This window comes from Oncorhynchus keta, chromosome 9, assembly GCF_023373465.1.
Source record: "Oncorhynchus keta strain PuntledgeMale-10-30-2019 chromosome 9, Oket_V2, whole genome shotgun sequence".
Taxonomy (NCBI): domain Eukaryota; kingdom Metazoa; phylum Chordata; class Actinopteri; order Salmoniformes; family Salmonidae; genus Oncorhynchus; species Oncorhynchus keta.
Window position 1 is genome coordinate 11113035 of NC_068429.1, and position 21829 is coordinate 11134863.

Below are 21829 nucleotides of genomic sequence, written 5' to 3' on the forward strand. Positions count from 1 at the left end.
TTTATAACTTTGGGAAACAAAAGACTGAGCTCTCATTTCACCATTAACCCTCCTCCTGTTAACTAGTGAGCTCTCATTTCACCATTAACCCTCCTCCTGTTAACTAGTGAGCTCTCATTTCACCATTAACCCTCCTCCTGTTAACTAGTGAGCTCTCATTTCACCATTAACCCTCCTCCTGTTAACTAGTGAGCTCTCATTTCACCATTAACCATCCTCCTGTTAACTAGTGAGCTCTCATTTCACCATTAACCCTCCTCCTGTTAACTAGTGAGCTCTCATTTCACCATTAACCCTCCTCCTGTTAACTAGTGAGCTCTCATTTCACCATTAACCCTCCTCCTGTTAACTAGTGAGCTCTCATTTCACCATTAACCATCCTCCTGTTAACTAGTGAGCTCTCATTTCACCATTAACCATCCTCCTGTTAACTAGTGAGCTCTCATTTCACCATTAACCCTCCTCCTGTTAACTAGTGAGCTCTCATTTCACCATTAACCCTCCTCCTGTTAACTAGTGAGCTCTCATTTCACCATTATCCATCCTCCTGTTAACTAGTGAGTTCTCATTTCACCATTAACCCTCCTCCTGTTAACTAGTGAGCTCTCATTTCACCATTATCCATCCTCCTGTTAACTAGTGAGCTCTCATTTCACCATTATCCATCCTCCTGTTAACTAGTGAGCTCTCATTTCACCATTATCCATCCTCCTGTTAACTAGTGAGCTCTCATTTCACCATTAACCCTCCTCCTGTTAACTAGTGAGCTCTCATTTCACCATTAACCATCCTCCTGTTAACTAGTGAGCTCTCATTTCACCATTAACCATCCTCCTGTTAACTAGTGAGCTCTCATTTCACCATTAACCATCCTCCTGTTAAGTAGTGAGCTCTCATTTCACCATTAACCATCCTCCTGTTAACTAGTGAGCTCTCATTTCACCATTATCCATCCTCCTGTTAACTAGTGAGCTCTCATTTCACCATTAACCATCCTCCTGTTAACTAGTGAGCTCTCATTTCACCATTAACCATCCTCCTGTTAACTAGTGAGCTCTCATTTCACCATTAACCATCCTCCTGTTAACTAGTGAGCTCTCATTTCACCATTAACCCTCCTCCTGTTAACTAGTGAGCTCTCATTTCACCATTAACCATCCTCCTGTTAACTAGTGAGCTCTCATTTCACCATTAACCCTCCTCCTGTTAACTAGTGAGCTCTCATTTCACCATTAACCCTCCTCCTGTTAACTAGTGAGTTCTCATTTCACCATTAACCATCCTCCTGTTAACTAGTGAGTTCTCATTTCACCATTAACCATCCTCCTGTTAACTAGTGAGCTCCCATTTCACCATTAACCCTCCTCCTGTTAACTAGTGAGCTCTCATTTCACCATTAACCCTCCTCCCGTTAACTAGTGAGCTCTCATTTCACCATTAACCCTCCTCCTGTTAACTAGTGAGTTCTCATTTCACCATTAACCCTCCTCCTGTTAACTAGTGAGCTCTCATTTCACCATTAACCATCCTCCTGTTAACTAGTGAGCTCTCATTTCACCATTAACCATCCTCCTGTTAACTAGTGAGCTCTCATTTCACCATTAACCATCCTCCTGTTAACTAGTGAGCTCTCATTTCACCATTAACCACCCTCCTGTTAACTAGTGAGCTCTCATTTCACCATTAACCATCCTCCTGTTAACTAGTGAGCTCTCATTTCACCATTAACCCTCCTCCTGTTCTCTAGGAAGAGAGTGGGAGACTGGTGTTTCACTATTAACCCTCCTCCTGTTCACTAGGAAGAGAGTGGGAGACTGGTGTTTCACTATTAACCCTCCTGTTCACTAGGAAGAGAGTGGGAGACTGGTGTTTCACTATTAACCCTCCTCCTGTTCACTAGGAAGAGAGTGGGAGACTGGTGTTTCACTATTAACCCTCCTGTTCACTAGGAAGAGAGTGGGAGACTGGTGTTTCACTATTAACCCTCCTCCTGTTCTCTAGGAAGAGAGTGGGAGACTGGTGTTTCACTATTAACCCTCCTCCTGTTCTCTAGGAAGAGAGTGGGAGACTGGTGTTTCACTATTAACCCTCCTCCTGTTCTCTAGGAAGAGAGTGGGAGACTGGTGTTTCACTATTAACCCTCCTGTTCACTAGGAAGAGAGTGGGAGACTGGTGTTTCACTATTAACCCTCCTCCTGTTCACTAGGAAGAGAGTGGGAGACTGGTGTTTCACTATTAACCCTCCTCCTGTTCACTAGGAAGAGAGTGGGAGACTGGTGTTTCACTATTAACCCTCCTGTTCACTAGGAAGAGAGTGGGAGACTGGTGTTTCACTATTAACCCTCCTCCTGTTCTCTAGGAAGAGAGTGGGAGACTGGTGTTTCACTATTAACCCTCCTCCTGTTCACTAGGAAGAGAGTGGGAGACTGGTGTTTCACTATTAACCCTCCTGTTCACTAGGAAGAGAGTGGGAGACTGGTGTTTCACTATTAACCCTCCTCCTGTTCACTAGGAAGAGAGTGGGAGACTGGTGTTTCACTATTAACCCTCCTCCTGTTCTCTAGGAAGAGAGTGGGAGACTGGTGTTTCACTATTAACCCTCCTTCCGGCATGTAGTTCCTCCTCTCTGAGGGGACTTTACACGAGTTGCAGTTTCGGTCTAAAAGGGGCCTTAGTAGAAAAGAAGAACTGTCTCAGGGACAGATAACAGTATATGGAAATATCTAGTTTACACTGAATTGGGAACCTCTGAAAATAGCATCAACAGAACATCTGTGGCTTGACCGATTATTACGTCAATTGAGGAATCAAAAGCAGTACCATACCAAATGAAAGAATACATTTAATACCAATGGGGGAAAAACAACTCCATTTGCTGTGAAAAATATCCCTCAAAACAATCTCAGAATTTAGGGGAAGGTGTTGAAAGTTTAAGTTCCGAGGGTAAATCTATTTGGGTTGCCTAGCAATGTGCAGTGATGTGAGGGCGCCTGTAGCTAAAGATGGAGTTCAAATCAGCCTTTCCTAATACACAGGGAGGTGGAGTATGTGATCAGACTTCTCCAGTCCTATTTACACCATCACTAGTATCACTTCTCTACACCACATTACAATCTCAACAATGTTTCTGTACAGCACTTTGAGATATCAGCTGATGTAAGAAGGGCTATATAAATACATTTGATTTGATCAGCAACGTCCTTCTCTAAACAAAGAGGAGAGAACAAACAAACATACTGAAAAAGAGCAACACCAACAGCTGGTCTCTGAAAGAGGTGCCAGTTCACCGCACACACACACACACACACACACACACACACACACACACACACACACACACACACACACACACACACACACACACACACACACACACACACACACACACACACACACACACACACACACACACACACACACACACACACACACACACACACACACACACCAGGGGAGTCCAGCAGAATGAAATGGTCCAGATGTGAGTTGAGTTAGACAGAAGTTTCTAGAAGTTGTCTCCAACTTGACAAAGAGTTCAGTGACAGACTGGGGTCTCCAACACCAGGCTAGGCCCTGGTAACCTGGTCCCTAGAGGCGTCCGTATGCTTCCCGGCCAGTCTGAGGCCACCCCTCAGAGCCTGCTTCCTCTCTAGGTTTCTTCCTAGGGTGCTGCCTTCCTAGGGAGTTTTTCCTTAGCCACCATGCTTCTAAATCTGCATTGCTTGCTGTTTGGTGTTTTAGGCTGGGTTTCTGTATAGCACTTTGTGACAATAACTGATGTAAAAAGGGATTTATAAATACATTTGATTGATTGATTTGATTGAAACAGTTCGGAACAGTTCATGCATATATTATGACAACATTTTGAGATGTTTTTGTTGGTTTTGATCATTGGTGAGGGTTTTTCAGATGTTCAGGCACACAATATTGTTTCTAGAGGTAGACAAAGTTCGGAGCCGAAAGTCTATGCCCCTTCGTCGGTGATTGGTTAACAGTAGAGATTCTTCAATAAAGTCTATGCCCCTTCGTCAATGATTGGTTAACAGTAGAGATTCTTCAATAAAGTCTATGCCCCTTCGTCTGTGATTGGTTAACAGTAGAGATTCTTCAATAAAGTCTATGCCCCTTCGTCTGTGATTGGTTAACAGTAGAGATTCTTCAATAAAGTCTATGCCCCTTCGTCTGTGATTGGTTAACAGTTCTTCAATAAAGTCTCTCGTCACTCAACGAGAGACCACACGTTTTCATGCACATTTTGTTAAATTGAAAAATACTACACTAAACATCTTAGTTAGATATAAAATTGCGCCACGAAGATCTCCTCGGCAAAACCGTCAAAATGAATTACATATTTCTTGAGTTGTATTATTTTAAAAGGAAGTATATACTGGCTACAGCATCTCAAAATGGACAAACAGTACTATTGCCGCAGGACAATAGACTCTGCCTGTGGTCGGGTGTTGGTAGCCTACCTCAGCTGTAAAACATCACAAAGTTTGCCTAGAAGGGCTCCGACACCAATAGCGTCTGCTGGCCAAGAGTACCAAGCCCCTCTCAGCGTATTTTGAGAACCGCGGGCAATTTTACATGTAGAATTGTGTGAAAAATGTTGGTAGTCACACGTCTTACAGTGGGTGGTTCCTAAAACAGGGCAGACAAATGCAACATCCATATTCAGTGCGATGTGTGCGAGCCATTAGTCCCAGGGCCAGAGAGAGGGTTTGAGAAAGGGCTCAGAGTTGTACTCATGGGCCACTGTAAGAGTTTTCTTCACAGACAGAAAAAGACAGAGACAGAGAAATAGAGACAGCTACAGACAGAGACACAGACAGACATACTTCGCATCTGCATGTGTCTCGCATTTGACCAGTGAATCAACTTACGAAGCATTTCGGAGAACACCTCAGCCGAACAATTATATAAAAATAATGCTGTGTATCAAGAGTGATTTGACCCTCGGCCTAGACTCTGGACTGAGCTCGAGGCACTTATTTATAACCGGTCAGTGATGACAGCACAGATACGAACAGTAGCTTGTTTCACAGTCACGCCACCGACAGAAAGAGAAACAGCACGTAGGTCATAACATGTTCCCTGTTGGCGTGGGTGAGGAGCAACCATTTTAACAATGACTGTGTGACTGTCAGGGGTGGCAGATAGCCTAGTGGTTAGGAGCGTTGGGCCAGTAATCGAACTGTTGCTGTTTCGAATCTTTGAGCCAACTAAGTGAAAAAAATCTGTCAATGTGCCCTTGAGCAAAGCACACAACCCTAATTGCTCTTGTTAGTGGCTCTGGATAAGAGCATCTGCTAAATGACTAAAAGGTACAAAGCCAATAGCAACACACATCATGAGTTAAATCACATGAAATGGGCCTCTATCAAAAGTAGTGAACTACAAAGGGACTGTGGTGTCGTTTGGGACTCAATTATTCATGAAAACTCATGTCGTTAGATAGATCAATACTCATGTCCGTGTTCAAATCGTGTGATAAGAATGTCAAGTCCCAGTAGGTTAACATATTGATAATCAAAATATGATTCATATGACTGACGATATTCGGCTCTGGCAGAACGCAGAGAATGTTGAACTGAACATCAAGATCCAATTAATGTTGTTTCACAAGCACAAAGCTGGAAGCAATTCACACCTCACACTCCCATCCCCCACCACAGCCCCCGCTGTGAGCTGAGGCGAATTCCACATAGTTTTATCAAAATGGAATCCAAATGGTGAAGATTGAGGTTATCCTCTGAGTAAGTGCTTTAAATCCCTAAAACACACACAGGTACAATTTTCACACTACTGAGCAGAGGATAGTCTAACTGCGCTGTAACCGTGATGGAAATGACGATGTCCAAAGAAGATATCCAAGCCAGCACAGTACGGTTGGGGTCGGCACTATTGTGTGAATCTAGCAATAGTAGATAGGGTATTAAATAGTAGCCACGGTATTATCGGGGGCGGCAGGTAGCCTGGTGGTTAGAGGCAGGTAGCCTGGTGGTTAGAGGCAGGTAGCCTGGTGGTTAGAGGCAGGTAGCCTAGTGGTTAGAGGCAGGTAGCCTAGTGGTTAGAGGCAGGTAGCCTAGTGGTTAGAGGCAGGTAGCCTAGTGGTTAGAGGCAGGTAGCCTAGTGGTTAGAGCGTTGGGCCAGTAACCGAAAGGTTGCTTGATCGAATCTCCGAGCTGACAAGGTAAAAATCTGTCGTTCCGCCTTAACCCGCTGTTCCTAGGCCGTCATTGTAATTAAGAATTTGTTCTTAACTGACTTGCCTGGATAAATATATATATATTTTTGAAATCATATCAGACCCCCATGAGCTCATTTGCAAATCAGAAGCTCATTCCCTGTCGAGTTTTGTCCCCGGTCTCCCAGTGTGGTCCGTCTCGGTCTATTGGCACTGGCACGGCTGTGTGTGGTGGGGAGACAGACAGACTGTCTGGCAGCCTTCCAGGGGCTCAATCCCCACTCTATATTAAGGGGAGAGGGTGGTTTACGGCAGGATTCTGACACCCGCTTCACAGCTGCAGTGTTGAAGAGGCTACTATGGCAAGAGGCCAAATTACTTGTTGTAGATAGACAGGACACTGAAGTGATTACTGCACTTGATTTCTGAAGATCAAGAACTGTTAGAATCTACAAAATATATTTTTGATATATTGTGTATATACACTATACTGTACATATGTATATACAGGTATCTTTTGGTTATTACTATGGCAACAGCCTACAGGAACAATAAAAAACAGAATATTACAGTTAAATTAGAAAATGAGGAAAATGAATAAAACAGTATGTATGCGTGTGTGCGTGCGTGCATGTATGTACAGTTGAAGTCGGAAGTTTACATAAACGAGTTTTAAATGACTCCAACATAAGTGTTTCAACCATTCCACAAATGTCTTGTTAACAAACTATAGTTTTGGCAAGTTGGTTAGGACATTATGAGAAGTAATTTTTTCAACAATTGGTTCATCCTTGGGAGCAATTTCTAAAACGCCTGAAGGTACCCCGTTCATCTGCACAAACAATAGTACGCAAGTATAAACCCCATGGGACCTCGCAGCCGTCACACCGCTCAGGAAGGAGACGCTGTCTGTCCCCTAGAGATGAACGTTCTCTGGTGCGAAGAGTGCAAATCAATCCCAGAACAACAGCAAAAGGACCTTGTGAAGATGCTGGAGGAAACAGGTACAAAAGTATCTATAGCCACAGTAAAACAAGTCCTATATCGACATAACCTGAAAGGCCTCTCAGCAAGGAAAAAGCCACTGCTCCAAAACCGCCATAAAAAAGCCCCACTACGGTTTGCAACTGCACATGGGGACAAAGATCATACTTTTTGAAGAAATGTCCTCTGGTCTGATGAAACAAAAATAGAACTGTTTGGCCATAATGACCATCGTTATGTTTGGAGGAGAAAGGGGGAGGCCTGCAAGCCAAAGAACACTATCACAACCGTAAAGCACGGGGTGGCAGCGCTTTGCTACAGGAGGGACTGGTGCACTTCACAAAATATACAGCTTCATGAGGTAGGAAAGTTATGTGGATATATTGAAGCAACATCTCAAGACATCGGTCAGGAAGTTAAAGCTTGGTCGCAAATGGGTCTTCCAAATGGACAATGACCCCAAGCATACTTCCAAAGTTGTGGCAAAATGGCTTAAGGACAACAAAGTCAAGGTATTGGAGTGGCCATCACAAAGCCCTGACCTCAATCCGAAAGAAGATTTGTGGGCAGAATTGAAAAAGTGTGTGCGAGCAAGGAGGCCTACAAACCTGACTCAGTTACACCAAGTTTGTTTGGTGGAATGGGCCAAAATTCAAACAAACTTATTGTGGGAAGCTTGTGGAAGGCTACCTGAAACGTTTGACCCAAATTAAACTATTTAAAGGTAATGCTACCAAATACTAATTGAGTGTATGTAAACTTCTGACCCACTGTGAATGTGATGAAAGAAATAAAAGCTGAAATAAATCATTCTCTCCACTATTATTCTGACATTTCACATTCTTAAAATAAAGTGGTGATCCTCACTGAACCAGTGAATTTTTACTAGGATTAAATGTCAGGAATTGTGAAAAACTGAGTTTAAATGTATTTAGCTAAGGTGTATGTAAACTTCCGACTTCAACTGTATGCATGTATGATGTAAATGTACAGTACCAGTCAAAAGTTTGGACACACCTACTCATTCAAGGGGTTTTCTTTATTTGTTTTTACTATTTTCTACATTGTGTAATAAAAGTGAAGACATCAAAACTATGAAATAACACATATGGAACCATGTCGTAACCAAAAAAAAGTGTTAAACAAATGAAAATATGTTTTATATATTTGAGAGTCTTCAAAGTAGCCATCCTTTGCTTTGATGACAGGTTTGCACACTCTTGGCATTCTCTCAGTAGGTGTGCCCAAACGTTTGACTGGTACTGTAGACATCAATGAGTATGTATGTATTCCCACACATGGTTTTGTAACCTAGCTCCTGCAGCAACATGCCCTATATCGAGCATTATGTTCCTTTAGGAATGCACCAATACCGAACCTCAGCACAACGACATCCATCATATTCCAATAGCTAAGCCCTTCAGATGGATCAATGAAAAACATTATATATGTGGTCATTTACATTTTGGTGAGATGGTTTTGATGATCCCTGCTGGTGTCTCTGCTGCCTTACAATAGAACGCCTGCTGAAAGTTTGGGGTTACTACTTCGGTCAAACTGACTGGCTTTCAGTATCATGCTGAGTTCCCTGAACAACAGCCAAAAACACATTTACAGCATTAGGATTTGAATAGCAAGGTCATTTCTTGAGTTGAGTTTTATGGGAAATCAGAGATTATGCTTCAAAATATATGGTTCTCCATTTACTTTTTCATCATGTCTAAAAGTGACTCAAGAAATTACCATTCTGCACAATCAATTGGGATTTTGGATTATAAGATGAGTAATGATATGAATATTCAAAGTCTTAATTAGAACGTCACTCTGGCCTTTGAGTGTGTGAGACGCTCAGACCGTAAACCCATTGTATGAAACGCAGAGGTTTATAGCAGTGTTCAACTTTCATTAAATAGGAGGTTACAAGATGTGTATGAAGTTTGGCTGTATTATTTTATTACTACTCGAAGCAGTGATTTACACCAGTATAAATAAGTGACTGTGTCCAATACAATAAAGGACAAGCTGTCCCTCTGTGTGTGTGTGTGTGTGTGTGTGTTCTCTGGTTTTCAGTCAAAATTCCAGAGAAGAATCCGTCTTTAAGAGTTGGCTGTAACCGTGTTTTTACTGGACATACCAAATGCATCCCAGATTTACACGAGATATAAAAATGACATGAAATACCAGTAATTTAGCTGTCGCCCCCCTTTAAACCTCTGTTTTGACAGCTCCACTGCAAAAATGCACTGTATACGAAGAGATTGTATTCTCAGTAACACTTGTCATTTAGTTTTTTATTAAGGAGTGGAGCAGTCCCCCCAATTGGGTTGGATAGAGATGGAGAGGAAGGGCAGAAGAGATGCTGCTGAAATAGCAGCAGGCCGGATTCGAACCCATGCTGCAGCAGTATGTGTTCCAGACTCCATTTCTTTTGGTACAGACACTGAGAAATCGGACTTCCGATAGGCATTTATAACAGTAGGAGGTCGTTCCTTCTCTGGCAAGAACAAAATACGTCCCTGCTGTGTACCGACGGTGTACTGACGAACCTGCTGTTTCTACTTTCACAATCGCAATGCTTGTCAGTGGGCGAGAAATTGACTTTGAGACAATTAGAGAGCACAAACCTCCGACAGAAGTGACAAGAAGAATACGGCACTAAGTGCTAAGTAAGTACCTATTGGCACTCAGAGTTTGATGCGTCTGATCCTTTAGACCAGCCCAGGCCAACTCACTAGCTCTTCTACGGTCTAGTGGCAAGGTGCAACTGCTGGGTGAGATTCTGTAGGATATAGGTTATCTAATGCTATTGAGTTTGAGGAAGGCAGCACTACTTTCAGGCTACATTTCTCACAGGTATAGTACATGCCCGCTACAAGGAACATAGATAAAGCGTGTGCACTGCAAGTTGTTCCTTAAACATGGGAAACATTTTTTTTTGAGGCAAGCGATGTACCACACCATTATGATGGGAACTTTAAGAGTTCAAAGTTCAAAGACTAGCCCACACAACCAGCCTTTGTTCACCGATTAAGTTCAGAGAACATCTAAGAAGATTGGGGATTGACAATGGAAGCTATTTGAACAATTTCCTTTTTACAGGGAAAACATAGAATTAAGAGGGAGCGTGTCTTCACAGTTCCACATGCTAACCAAATCATCTGGAGCCATGTTCAGTTGTAGACATTTACTACAGTGGCAGTCCTTCTCTCTGACTACTGTTTGGACAATGAACCATTTAGAAGAGGTCTAGAATGGAGGCAGAGACTAAGACCTTGGTCAAAAATAGACTACATTCCGGCCCGGAAAAAATATAAAATTCTTGAGACAGTGACCTCAACCCCACTCAAAGAATGTAGCTGTCCCTCTCATGAAAACCCATCACTGAAAATAGATGCACAAAAAGCCGCTCGAGAGCTGACAAGCGACGAGAATATAGCAGAGGACGCTCTGTGGTGATATGCATTTCAGTTTCACTTCTTGTTTTTGTTCTGCATTGTCACGTGCAGAATATTTTGAACGTGGTGGTCAGGGTAGGGCAGGGGTACATAAAACGTGACTTGTTAAATGTTATTATGATGGTTCGACACATTAAATGCTTCATCTTCGGTTTGGTACATTCCCCAGTTCAAATAAAGCATGGAAATCAATCCCAAAATGCCTTGCTATAGTTTATGCATTCTAGGTCAGGATGTTATAGAAAGGGTTTTAGCATACAGCAGTACATTTACTTTAAAGTGCCACTCATTTACAACTGCGACCTGACCAAGATAAAGCAAAGCAGTGTGACAAAAACAACAGCGTTACACATAAACAAACATAAAACAAAAGAAAATAAAAAAACACAGTGCACTTTGCACCTGCCATTTGAATGATAAGGGACATTATTACAAACACCATCATGGTAATGACATTCTACCTACACAGTGACACGTATATATGGTTGCCAAGGGCAGCCAGGCATTCCAAAACTGTTTAACAATATAGATGCTTTTAAAAATGTTCTTAGTCACATGCTTCATAAACAACAGGCGTAGACTAACAGTGAAACGCTTACGGGCCTGCCCGTACTCCCTTTACCAAATCAAATCAAATGTATTTATATAGCCCTTCGTACATCAGCTGATATCTCAAAGTGCTGTACAGAAACCCAGACTAAAACCCCAAACAGCAAGCAATGCAAGTGTAGAAGCACGGTGGCTAGGAAAAACTCCCTAGAAAGGCCAAAACCTAGGAAGAAACCTAGAGAGGAACCAGGCTATGTGGGGTGGCCAGTCCTCTTCTGGCTGTGCCGGGTGGAGATTATAACAGAACATGGCCAAGATGTTCAAATGTTCATAAATGACCAGCATGGTCGAATAATAGTAAGGCAGAACAGTTGAAACTGGAGCAGCAGCACAGTCAGGTGGACTGGGGACAGTCCCATGGTAACGTTAAACCACACCCCCAGGTAGGGTACAGCTGCAGGGTACTTTACTATACCCAAGGACCGGGCTAAATTAACCTCGTGGTTTCACTCTATACCCAAGGACCAGGTTAAATTAACCTCGTGGTTTCACTCTATTCCCAAGGACCAGCTGGTCTCCGGCAAGTTGAAAGGACATATAGGCAAGGCTAAAATAATAAACTTTTCTAAATTCAATGGCAGGGCAAAGTTACGCAGTAGATCTAAAACTAGCGACTTAGATTCAGAGTAACTTCTCTTGCTTGCCAGCCAGCAAACGTCCATTAACCGGTGAAAAAGCTAGGGGTAAAACAAACAGTGACGTCAGTATAACGCAACAGATTTACGAGCTTCACTGTCAGTGTTACCAGGTCGGGTAACAGTGGCAGAATAAGTATCATGCAAGTCATTTATTGTTGTGACAGCCAAGTACAGTATGTTAATATCGACACTGCTGAAAATAATTATTGAAACGAGAGAAAAAAAAAATCAAGTGTCAGTAGTTTGCTTAAGATGATGCCAAAGTTTGGCTAATTACATGGGAGTAAACGGGTACCCTAATCGATGCCGTGGTGAAATTAAGCCACACCTCGCCACGTGTATCTAAGCAGAGAGACAAAAGGAGAAATAATAGAAAATTACACGAAATTTCAGAATTTCCAATCAGATTTTAGAGCGGGCCGTGGCCACACTGGGCCACGCCACTGTCGTCATGTGCTTCACACAGTGGGGGATGTTTCCCTGATGCAGCATAAAGCTTCAAGAGAGCAAAATGGGGGATACTTTCACAACATGACCGGCAACATTCAATTGTGTCACTTCACTGAATACACTCAAAGTTACCAAATCCCCAAAACATTTTTGGTATGCTTTCAGATTTTATACCAAAGAAACTACTAAATTGTCAAAATCTTATACTGCAATTTTCTAGGCCTTTGTTTAATTTGAACATTATATTTTAAATATGCTCCATTTAAAAATAAAAAAAACATTTGAATGCTCTTCAGGGACAATAACATATTGAGGTGTGATATTCTTCTTGCCTTTTTCAAACCGAAGGCTATTCAGGGAACATCAAGTTATTTGTGTGGAGCTCTTTCACTCTACAGATGCTCTGAGATGAGGTCGTAGAGGTCAAGGAACAACATTCAAATACAAAATGGCATTTTTACACAAAAGGAGGAACTCGGTGGGCTAGAATCAAGATGCCTCTCCTTCCATTGTAGCTCTATGTTGGAATCTCTTTTTCTGGGTAAAACACAGTGGTGAAAGCAGAATTAGTTTTCCAGTGATGCACTTGTGGCCACTGATAAGAAAGTATAAACAATACACCAAGTCAGCTTCATAAGAACTTAAATAAAGTTATGGCTTCGAGAAGTTAACTCTTCACCTCACCATTGTTATTTTATTGTGTTACTAAAATAAACTAAAGTCATTTTTTAAAATGTAAATATTTTCATAACTATTTTCTTTAAAATTGTTGGTATAGGGCTTGTAAGCAAGCATTTCACAGTAAGGTCTACTACACCTGTTGTAATTCAGCGCATGTGACAAATAAAATTGGATTTGAGCATTGGTAGAACAATTGGTTAACTGCACCTCATACGTTGATATTACAATTCACTTGACTGTCTTGCAACGTTTGAAGACAAACAAACTTGCACTTGTGCTCGCAGCCACACAGAGCGGTCAGTCAGAGCTGCACAACTCGGTGAAGGTGTCAGAAAAACGTTTTAAACACCTATAGCTGTAGGTTGTGGTCCTTTGTATCATGTCCCCTATAAGACAGACAGACCTATTTCAGTCCTGTTCAGTAGAATATCTGGGTAAAACAAATGATTTCTTGACAAACACACAAACTGCACTTTCTTTCAAGACCTTGTGATAAGCCAACCCCATCAGTCAGCCATTGACACATTCGGAACAGGGTCAATCACGGAGTTGTTTAGACCCAACTCAAGTTGGGTCAGGTCAGGGTCAATCACAGTGTTTTTTTTTAGATCGACCTTCAGTCAGGTCTGGTTTTACGTTGCCGCTCAGACTAAACAAAGGCTTAAAACCACAAAGCCACCATTGATTGTAAGGCCTGGTTTTGAATATTGGTGGGCTTGGTCAAAGCCTGAGGTGACTACTACGGACTGTCTATTACTGAGAAGTTTCTGAGTCTGTTTGACAGTCTGTGGGTGGGAGATATCCCCCCATAGCACACAACCCACTTTGTCTAAATGGTGGATGCATTATTAAAAGAGTGAGTGACATACTCACTTTAAAAGTGAACAAAAATATCAGCTCCTAAGTGAGACTATACTCATCTTACCTCAAGAAGGCACTCGACTTCTTCTTGTCTGGTAAGTTTAACTACTTAAATGTATATGTCCAGTTTAAGCAGAGCAATGCTATGAGAGACTAATCAAATATAGTTTAAATAGTTTGAAGAATGACATTATCCAAGCTAAAAGAGACCTACTAACCAGGATACCATTGTAAGTAGTGGTCTCTGGGTAAGGTATTCTCCACACAGCTGTTTGCTCCTCAGCTTGTTAAAATGGGCCCGACGGTGCCAATTATGCCTTCAGTCTTTTAGTCCAAATGACACACCAGTGAGCTCTTTGGGGAAAAACAAGTTGTCACAAGACGGGATTGACATTCAACACTTCTAAATTGTGAGTGAACATCACCAACCGTGTGATAAGATACCCAGTTCTGAATCTGAGCCTCCTGTGTTGACAGGAAGCCCCAGTCTTCCTTTAATTAAAAAGCTACAACTCAGCCTGGACAAATCAATGCACTCCCATCCAGATCCACTCTGGTACAGCCAATGGCAAAGATCAATGGAATGAGTAATTACATTAACTTGATGACATACGATGCCGGGATGATATCACATCAACTCAATATTAGGAAGGTGTTCTTAATGTTTTCTACACAGTGTAGAGTGGTCATTTATAGGATCTCTGTGCATGAGAGGAAAATGTGTATTGAATTTCTTGCTGGCGTTGACAAATCAATTTCCAAAAGGGGATTAATAAAGTAATATCCATCCATGTAAAATGCTTCTTTACAACATGTGAGTAGAGCTGATAGTAGATGACAGTAGAGCACAAGGTTACAGACAGTACCTGATAGAAACTGGTCTTAATGGGAGATGTCCTCCCAGTCGGTTATGGCGCTGTAGGGTTCTTGGCCCGGCTGCAGAGAAACAGAAGAGAGGAGTTTAGTGTAACCAAGATCAATCTTTTCATTAAACTGGAACGAATTATTGAGATTGTCATTTAAGCAGCAATGTCAACAAGTCCAAATTAGATTGATATCCAACGGTGAATATGGAATCTTCTGTGCTAATTATCGTTAACAATCTCTTAAATAATCTCCTTTTTATCATCTTAAAACTTTCCATACTTAAAATGGTTGTATGCTTTGTTTTCTTGAAAGACTGGACCTGAGGTATAGATGCAAATACAAAACTGGCAAAAACACAAGACATTTATGCAGTACTGCTGCTGGACTACACTGGCTGCTTAGAAGTGACGGTCCTGTCGATAGCTTCTCAGAAACACTGTCATACCAAATGCCAAAGTGTGTCAGGGTCAGAGACGAGCGGTGAAGGTTTGACAAACTGTGGTTACGTCCCAAATGGCACCCCATGCCCTACAAAGTGCATTTCTTTTGACCAGAGCTCCATTGGTCCTGGTTAAATGTAGTGCACTATATAGGGAATTGGGTTACATTTGGGATGGGCCATGTAACTTAAAACAGCCCTGTGATAGATAGTGGTGTTGAAACATGACTGGACACATCCATTATGAGTCATTTAAAAGGCAATAGGCAGCATGAAGAACAGATAGTGTTTTCTCTAGTGGTCACATTCATATTTGTCACATGAATTACAAATAATGAGAACGAGGTCATACACAGGGTTCACCAGATAAGAAAGCATTGCCACACACACACACACACACACACACACACACACACCCTTTATCTTTGGGTCATCATACTGTAAAGCTGTGTGTATTTCATTTCTCCACAGTTCATTTATTTACACTAGTATTTCAGGTTAATATATTGCTTTTAAATAATATTACTACTTTAATATCACATCCTTGGAATATTCAGATACAGGGAATTAAACTATTAGATGTAAATATGACAATGATTAATACATTTGTCAGGAATTTCATAACAACTAATACTGCCCCCACACACACACACACCACGGAAAGTATTCAGACCCCTTGACTTCTTCCACATTTTATTACAGCCTTATTCTAAAATGGATTAAATTGTTTTTTCCCCCTCAATCTACACACAATACCCCATAATGACAACGCGGTATACATTTAGCAAATGTATTAAAAACGTTTTTTTCTCAACAAACTTTGTTACATAAGTATTCAGACCCTCGAAATTGAGCTCAGGTGCATCTGTTTCCATTGATTTCTACAACTTGACTGGAGTCCACCTGTGGTACATTCAATTGACTGATTTGGAAAGACACACACCTGTCTATATAAGGCCACACAGTTCACAGTGCGTGTCAGAGAAAAAAAACAAGCCATGAGGTCGAAGGAATTGTCTGGGGAAGGGTACTAAAACATTTCTGTTTGGAACCACTCAGACTCTTTCCTAGAGCTGGCCGCCCGGCCAAAGTGAGCATTCGGGGGAGAAGGGCCTTGGTCAGGGAGGTGACCAAGAACCTGATGGTCACTCTGTCAGCGCCAGAGTTCCTCTGTGGAGATGGGAGAACCTTCCAGAAGGATAAACATCTCTGCAGCACTCCACCAATCAGGCCTTTACGGTAGAGTGGCCAGAAGGAAGCCTCTCCTCAGTAAAAGGAACATGACAGCCCACTTGGAGTTTGCCAAAAGGCACTTAAAGACCCTCAGACCATGAGAAACAAGATTCTCTGGTCTGATGAAACCAATTTTGAACTCTTTGGCCTGAATGCCAAGCGTCACGTCTGGAGGAAACCTGGCACCATCCTTACGGTGAAGTATGGTGGTGGCAGCTTCATGCTGTGGGGATGTTTTTCAGCGGCAGGGACTCGGAGACTAGTTATGATCGAGGCAAAGATGAACGGAGCAAAGTACAGTGAAATCCTTGATGAAAACCTGCTCCAGAGCGCTCAAGACCTCAGACTGGGGCAAAAATTCACCTTCCGACAGGACAACAACCCTAAGCATACAGTCAAGACAATGCAGGAGTGTCTTTGGGACAAGCCTCAATGTCCTTGAGTGGCCCAGCCAGAGCCCGGACTTGAACCTGGTCGAACATTTCTGGAGAGACCTGAAAACAGCTGTGCAGTGAAGCTGCCTGTTCAACCTGACAGAACTTGAGAAGAAAAGAATGGGAGAAACTCCACAAATACAGGTGTGCCAACATTGTAGCATCATACCCAATAAGACTTGAGGCTGTAATCGCTGTAATTAACAAATTACTGAGTGAAGGATCTGAATACTCATGGGAATGTAATATTTCAGTTTTTTATTTCTAATACATTTGCAAAAATTTCTTAAATCCTGTTTTTACTTTGTCATTATGGGGTATTGTGTGTAGATTGGGGGGGGGGGGATTTAATGCATTTTAAGGCTGTAATGTAACAAAATGTGGAAAGTCTGGGGGTCTGAATACTTTGCAAATGCACTGTACATGGGCTCCGATACAGGAATTATATATTTAGTTTGAAACGAGTCGGTGCGATTTGGTTTGTTTGGAGATATATACACACATGTATGTACAGTGGGGCAAAAAGTATTTAGTCAGCCACCAATTGTGCAAGTTCTCCCACTTAAAAAGATGAGGCCTGTAATTTTCATCATAAATCAAATTTTATTTGTCACATACACATGGTTATGACAGACAAATGCTTGTGCTTCTAGAGACAATGCAGTAATAACCAACAAGTAAAATCACATTGTAGGTACACTTTTTACACTTCAACTATGACAGACAAAATGAGAAGAAAATCACATTGTAGGATTTTCAATGAATTTATTTGCAAATTATGGTGGAAAATAAGTATTTGGTCAATAACAAACAAGCAAGATTTCTGGCTCTCACAGACCTGTAACTTCTTCTTTAAGAGGCTCCTCTGTCCTCCACTTGTTACCTGTATTAATGGCACCTGTTTGAACTTGTTATCAGTATAAAAGACACCTGTCCACAACCTCAAACAGTCACACTCCAAACTCTGCTATGGCCAAGACCAAGGACACCAGAAAACAAAATTGTAGACCTGTACCAGGCTGGGAAGACTGAATCTGCAATCGGTAAGCAGCTTGGTTTGAAGAAATTAACTGTGGGAGCAATTCTTAGGAAATGGAAGACATACAAGACCACTGATAATCTCCCTCGACCTGGGGCTCCATGCAAGATCTCACCCCGTGGGGTCAAAATGATCACAAGAACGGTGAGCAAAAATCCCAGAACCACACGGGGGACCTTGTGAATGACCAGCTGGGACCAAAGTAACAAAGCCTACCATCAGTAACACACTACGCCCGCCAGGGACTCAAATCCTGCAGTGTCAGACGTGTCCCCTGCTTAAGCCAGTACATGTCCAGGCCCGTCTGAAGTTTGCTAGAGAGCATTTGGATGATCCAGAAGAAGATTGGGAGAATGTCATATGGTCAGATGAAACCAAAATATAACTTTTTGGTAAAACCAAACTCGTCGTGTTTGGAAGACAAAGAATGCTGTGTTACATCCAAAGAACACCATACCTACTGTGAAGCATGGGGGTGGAAACATGATGCTTTGGGGCTGTTTTTCTGCAAAGGGACCAGGACGACTGATCCGTGTAAAGGAAAGAATGAATGGGGCCATGTATCGTGAGATTTTGAGTGAAAACCTCCTTCCATCAGCAAGGGCATTGAAGATGAAACGTGGCTGGGTCTTTCAGCATGACAATGATCCCAAACACACCGCCCGGGCAACGAAAGAGTGGCTTCGTAAGAAGCATTTCAAGGTCCTGGAGTGGCCTAGCCAGTCTCCAGATCTCAACCCCATAGAAAATCTTTGGAGGGAGTTGAAAGTCCGTGTTGCCCAGCAACAGCCCCAAAACATCACTGCTCTAGACGAGATCTGCATGGAGGAATGTGCCAAAATACCAGCAACAGTGTGTGAAAACCTTATCAAACGTTTTATGTAAGTCTTCACCTCTGTCATTGCCAACAAAGGGTATATAACAAAGTATTGAAATAACTATTTGGTCAATAACAAAAGTTTATTTTCCACCATAATTTGCAAATAAATTCATAAAAAAATCCTACAATGTGATTTTCTGGATTTTTTTTTCTCATTTTCTGTCTGTCATATTTGAAGTGTACCTATGATCAAAATTACAGGCCTCTCTCTTTAAGTGGGACAACTTGCACAATTGGTGTCTGACTAAATACTTTATGTATGTATGTATGTATGTATGTATGTATGTATGTATGTATGTATGTATGTATGTATGTATGTATGCATGTATGTATGTATGTATGCATGTATGTATGTATGTATGTACACACACACACACACACACACACACACCTCTATTCCGGACTTTGACATTGCTCGTTATGATATTTCTTAAATTTCAATGTTTTGGGAATCATTCGTTTTGTTTTGTTAGATATTACTGTACCATTGGAGCTAGAAACATAAGCATTTTCGCAGCACCTGCAATAACATCTGTAAAATATATGTGTATGCGACCAATTACATTTGATTAGAAAACTAGCAGTTTCAAGGCTCTTCGTCGACATGATTTTGAAATAAAGAATGAAATGAACACTCCACACTGCTCTATAAATACAGGTGGCTAGCCCCATAGAAAGAAAACCATCGTCATCCAAGGTCCGACTCCTGATAATCCCCATTATGAGTAATCTGTTACAGTTGCTGTCTGAAGAGGCCTTAGAAGGCCATTGGAACACTGTGAGCCTTCTTTCACTCCTACTCTATCTCTCTCTGGCCTGTTGCAGCTCCTCCTACTTCTAGAGGGAGTGGCCTAGCTGCACTCCTCCTACTTCTAGAGGGAGTGGCCGTGTGTGTTGCACGTCAGCAGTCCCAGACCAGACCGACCGAGCCCCTCCCAGGGAATGAGACATACACGGTACGCCCGCTGACTATTCAGTTAACTGTTCTCTCTCTTTCTCCCTCTCTGTGTTTCTCTCTTTCTTTAGTCTCGTTCTCTCTGATAAACACTAGTTTGAACTCCTTTCAAGGCCTGGAACTTTACTCAAACCACAAATATTTTTGTCATCATCACTCAACACAAGCCCCTGATACAAGAACACTGCAACGCACCATTCATTATTTTGGTTTGCTGCTATCATCTACCATAGATTAAATAACATCTCAATTGAAAAGTTGTCCATCCCGGTCTATTTTTGGGGGTCTAGGTGATTTGAGTGTCAGTCATGCCTGGGGTTCATTTCCAGGCAAGCTGCGACTCACCCTCTTTGGAATGCCACGGAGTTGTAGCTAGCTCCCTACTCACTACCTCAGAGCGTGATGTCATTTCCTGTTTCAAAAGCCCTCCAACGCCATAAAAGGGAATTTTAGCCATCTGTAGGCTCAGAGAGAGAGCGAGAGAGACTTTTCCCCAGCCGGGATCTCTGTATCCTGTGCAATTAGCTAGTAGTAAAGGAAGGAAGGGTTTGTTTTGCTTATGAGAAAGACGCAGAGCTACTACACCAAAGCAAACAAAGAAGTTGTGTTTAGGCACAAGTTGTCACAAAGGAGACGGAAGTTATTTCTAATGATGGGCAAAATGTTAGACCTTCCATGTGTTTACTTTTACACTAGCCTAGGCGAGGACACATCCCTCAGAGAAAGTGCATGGTGATGTGTAAGGTATCAGTCTTCTGATCATCGACAGAACATACTGTATAACATTGTGTCTAGTAGTATCATTGACACCAACTATCTAAATCATTCCCTCAGCTTATGCTACAGTTCAATATCTCTTACTTTTTATACATTGATTTATTTATTTTGGGTACCAACTGAAGTCGGGTCCATAGTGGCTCAATAGGTCTTACCCAGGTCTTCAGAGTTTTGGTGTCCTGTCTGAGCCAGTTGACGTATGAAGCAACTAGCTGCAGCTAGCCCACTATTGACGGGAGTGGAACGCTTCCCCACCCTGTCTGAGAAAAGGAAGTCACCGGCCAGAGCTGCAATTATTGCAGCGTTTCCGCTGCCGAGTAACACAGAGCAAATAATACAGTCACAGTGCATCGCTTTGAAACTACAGGGCCTATCACAAAGTATTCATACCCCTTGACTTATTCTACATTTTGTTATGTTACAGCCTGAATTTAAAATGGATGAAATTGATTTTTGTTCTCACCCTTCTACACACGATATCCCATAATGACAGTGAAAACATTTTTAGAAATGTTTGCAAATTCATTGAAAATAAAATACATAAATATCTCATTTAAATAAGTATTCACACTCCTGAGTCAATACTTTGTTGAAACACCTTTGGCAGCGATTACAGCTGTGTCTCTAAGGCCTTTCCACACCTGGATTGTGTAACATTTACTCATTGTTCTTCAAGCTTTGTCAAATTGGTTGTTGATCATTGCTAGACAACCATTTTCAGGTCTTGCCATAGATTTTCAAGTAGATTTAAGTTAAAATTGTAACTCGGCCACTCAGGAACTGAACCAGGTTCATCTCTAGGATTTTGCGAGTGCTTAGCTCCATTCCATTTCTTTATTATCCTGAAAAACGCCCATCCTAACGATTACAAGCATACCCATAACATGATGCAGCCACTACTATGCTTAAAAATATGGAGAGTAGCTGCGATGCAGTGCCCTAGACCACTGCGCCACCCGAGAAGCCCCATTAAGCACATTTTAACTCCTGAACTTATTTAGGTTTGCCATAACAAAGGGGTTGAATAGTTATTGAATCAATACATTTCATTTTTAATTATATAAAACATGGGACATAATTCCACTTTGACATTATGGGGTATTGTGTGTAGGCCAGCGACAAATCTCAATTTAATTCAATTTTAAAAGATCAATATAGTTACATATTGCAATATTATTTTGGATGATATTATATCAATAGCTTGTTCTCAATCTTCTCCAACACTGAGCCATCATGTTTTCAGCATATAACTGATCATAACTCATTTGCTCATGGCTCCCTCGTCTCCCTGCAGCAGACATATAGTAAGAAATATGTTTGGACCATCAAATCGCAATAAT

General features: G+C 41.7%; 1 protein-coding gene across 3 annotated transcripts in view; it reads right to left on the minus strand.

The window, feature by feature from the left end:
* Positions 1-21829, minus strand: part of tln1 (talin 1) — a 174657-nt gene that overhangs the window by 126915 nt on the left and 25913 nt on the right. For all 3 annotated transcript variants that reach the window (XM_052525129.1, XM_052525130.1, XM_052525131.1), the window contains exon 2: positions 14732-14801. The gene's annotated coding sequence lies outside the window, so the exon portion shown is untranslated. The remainder of the gene's footprint in view (positions 1-14731; positions 14802-21829) is intronic.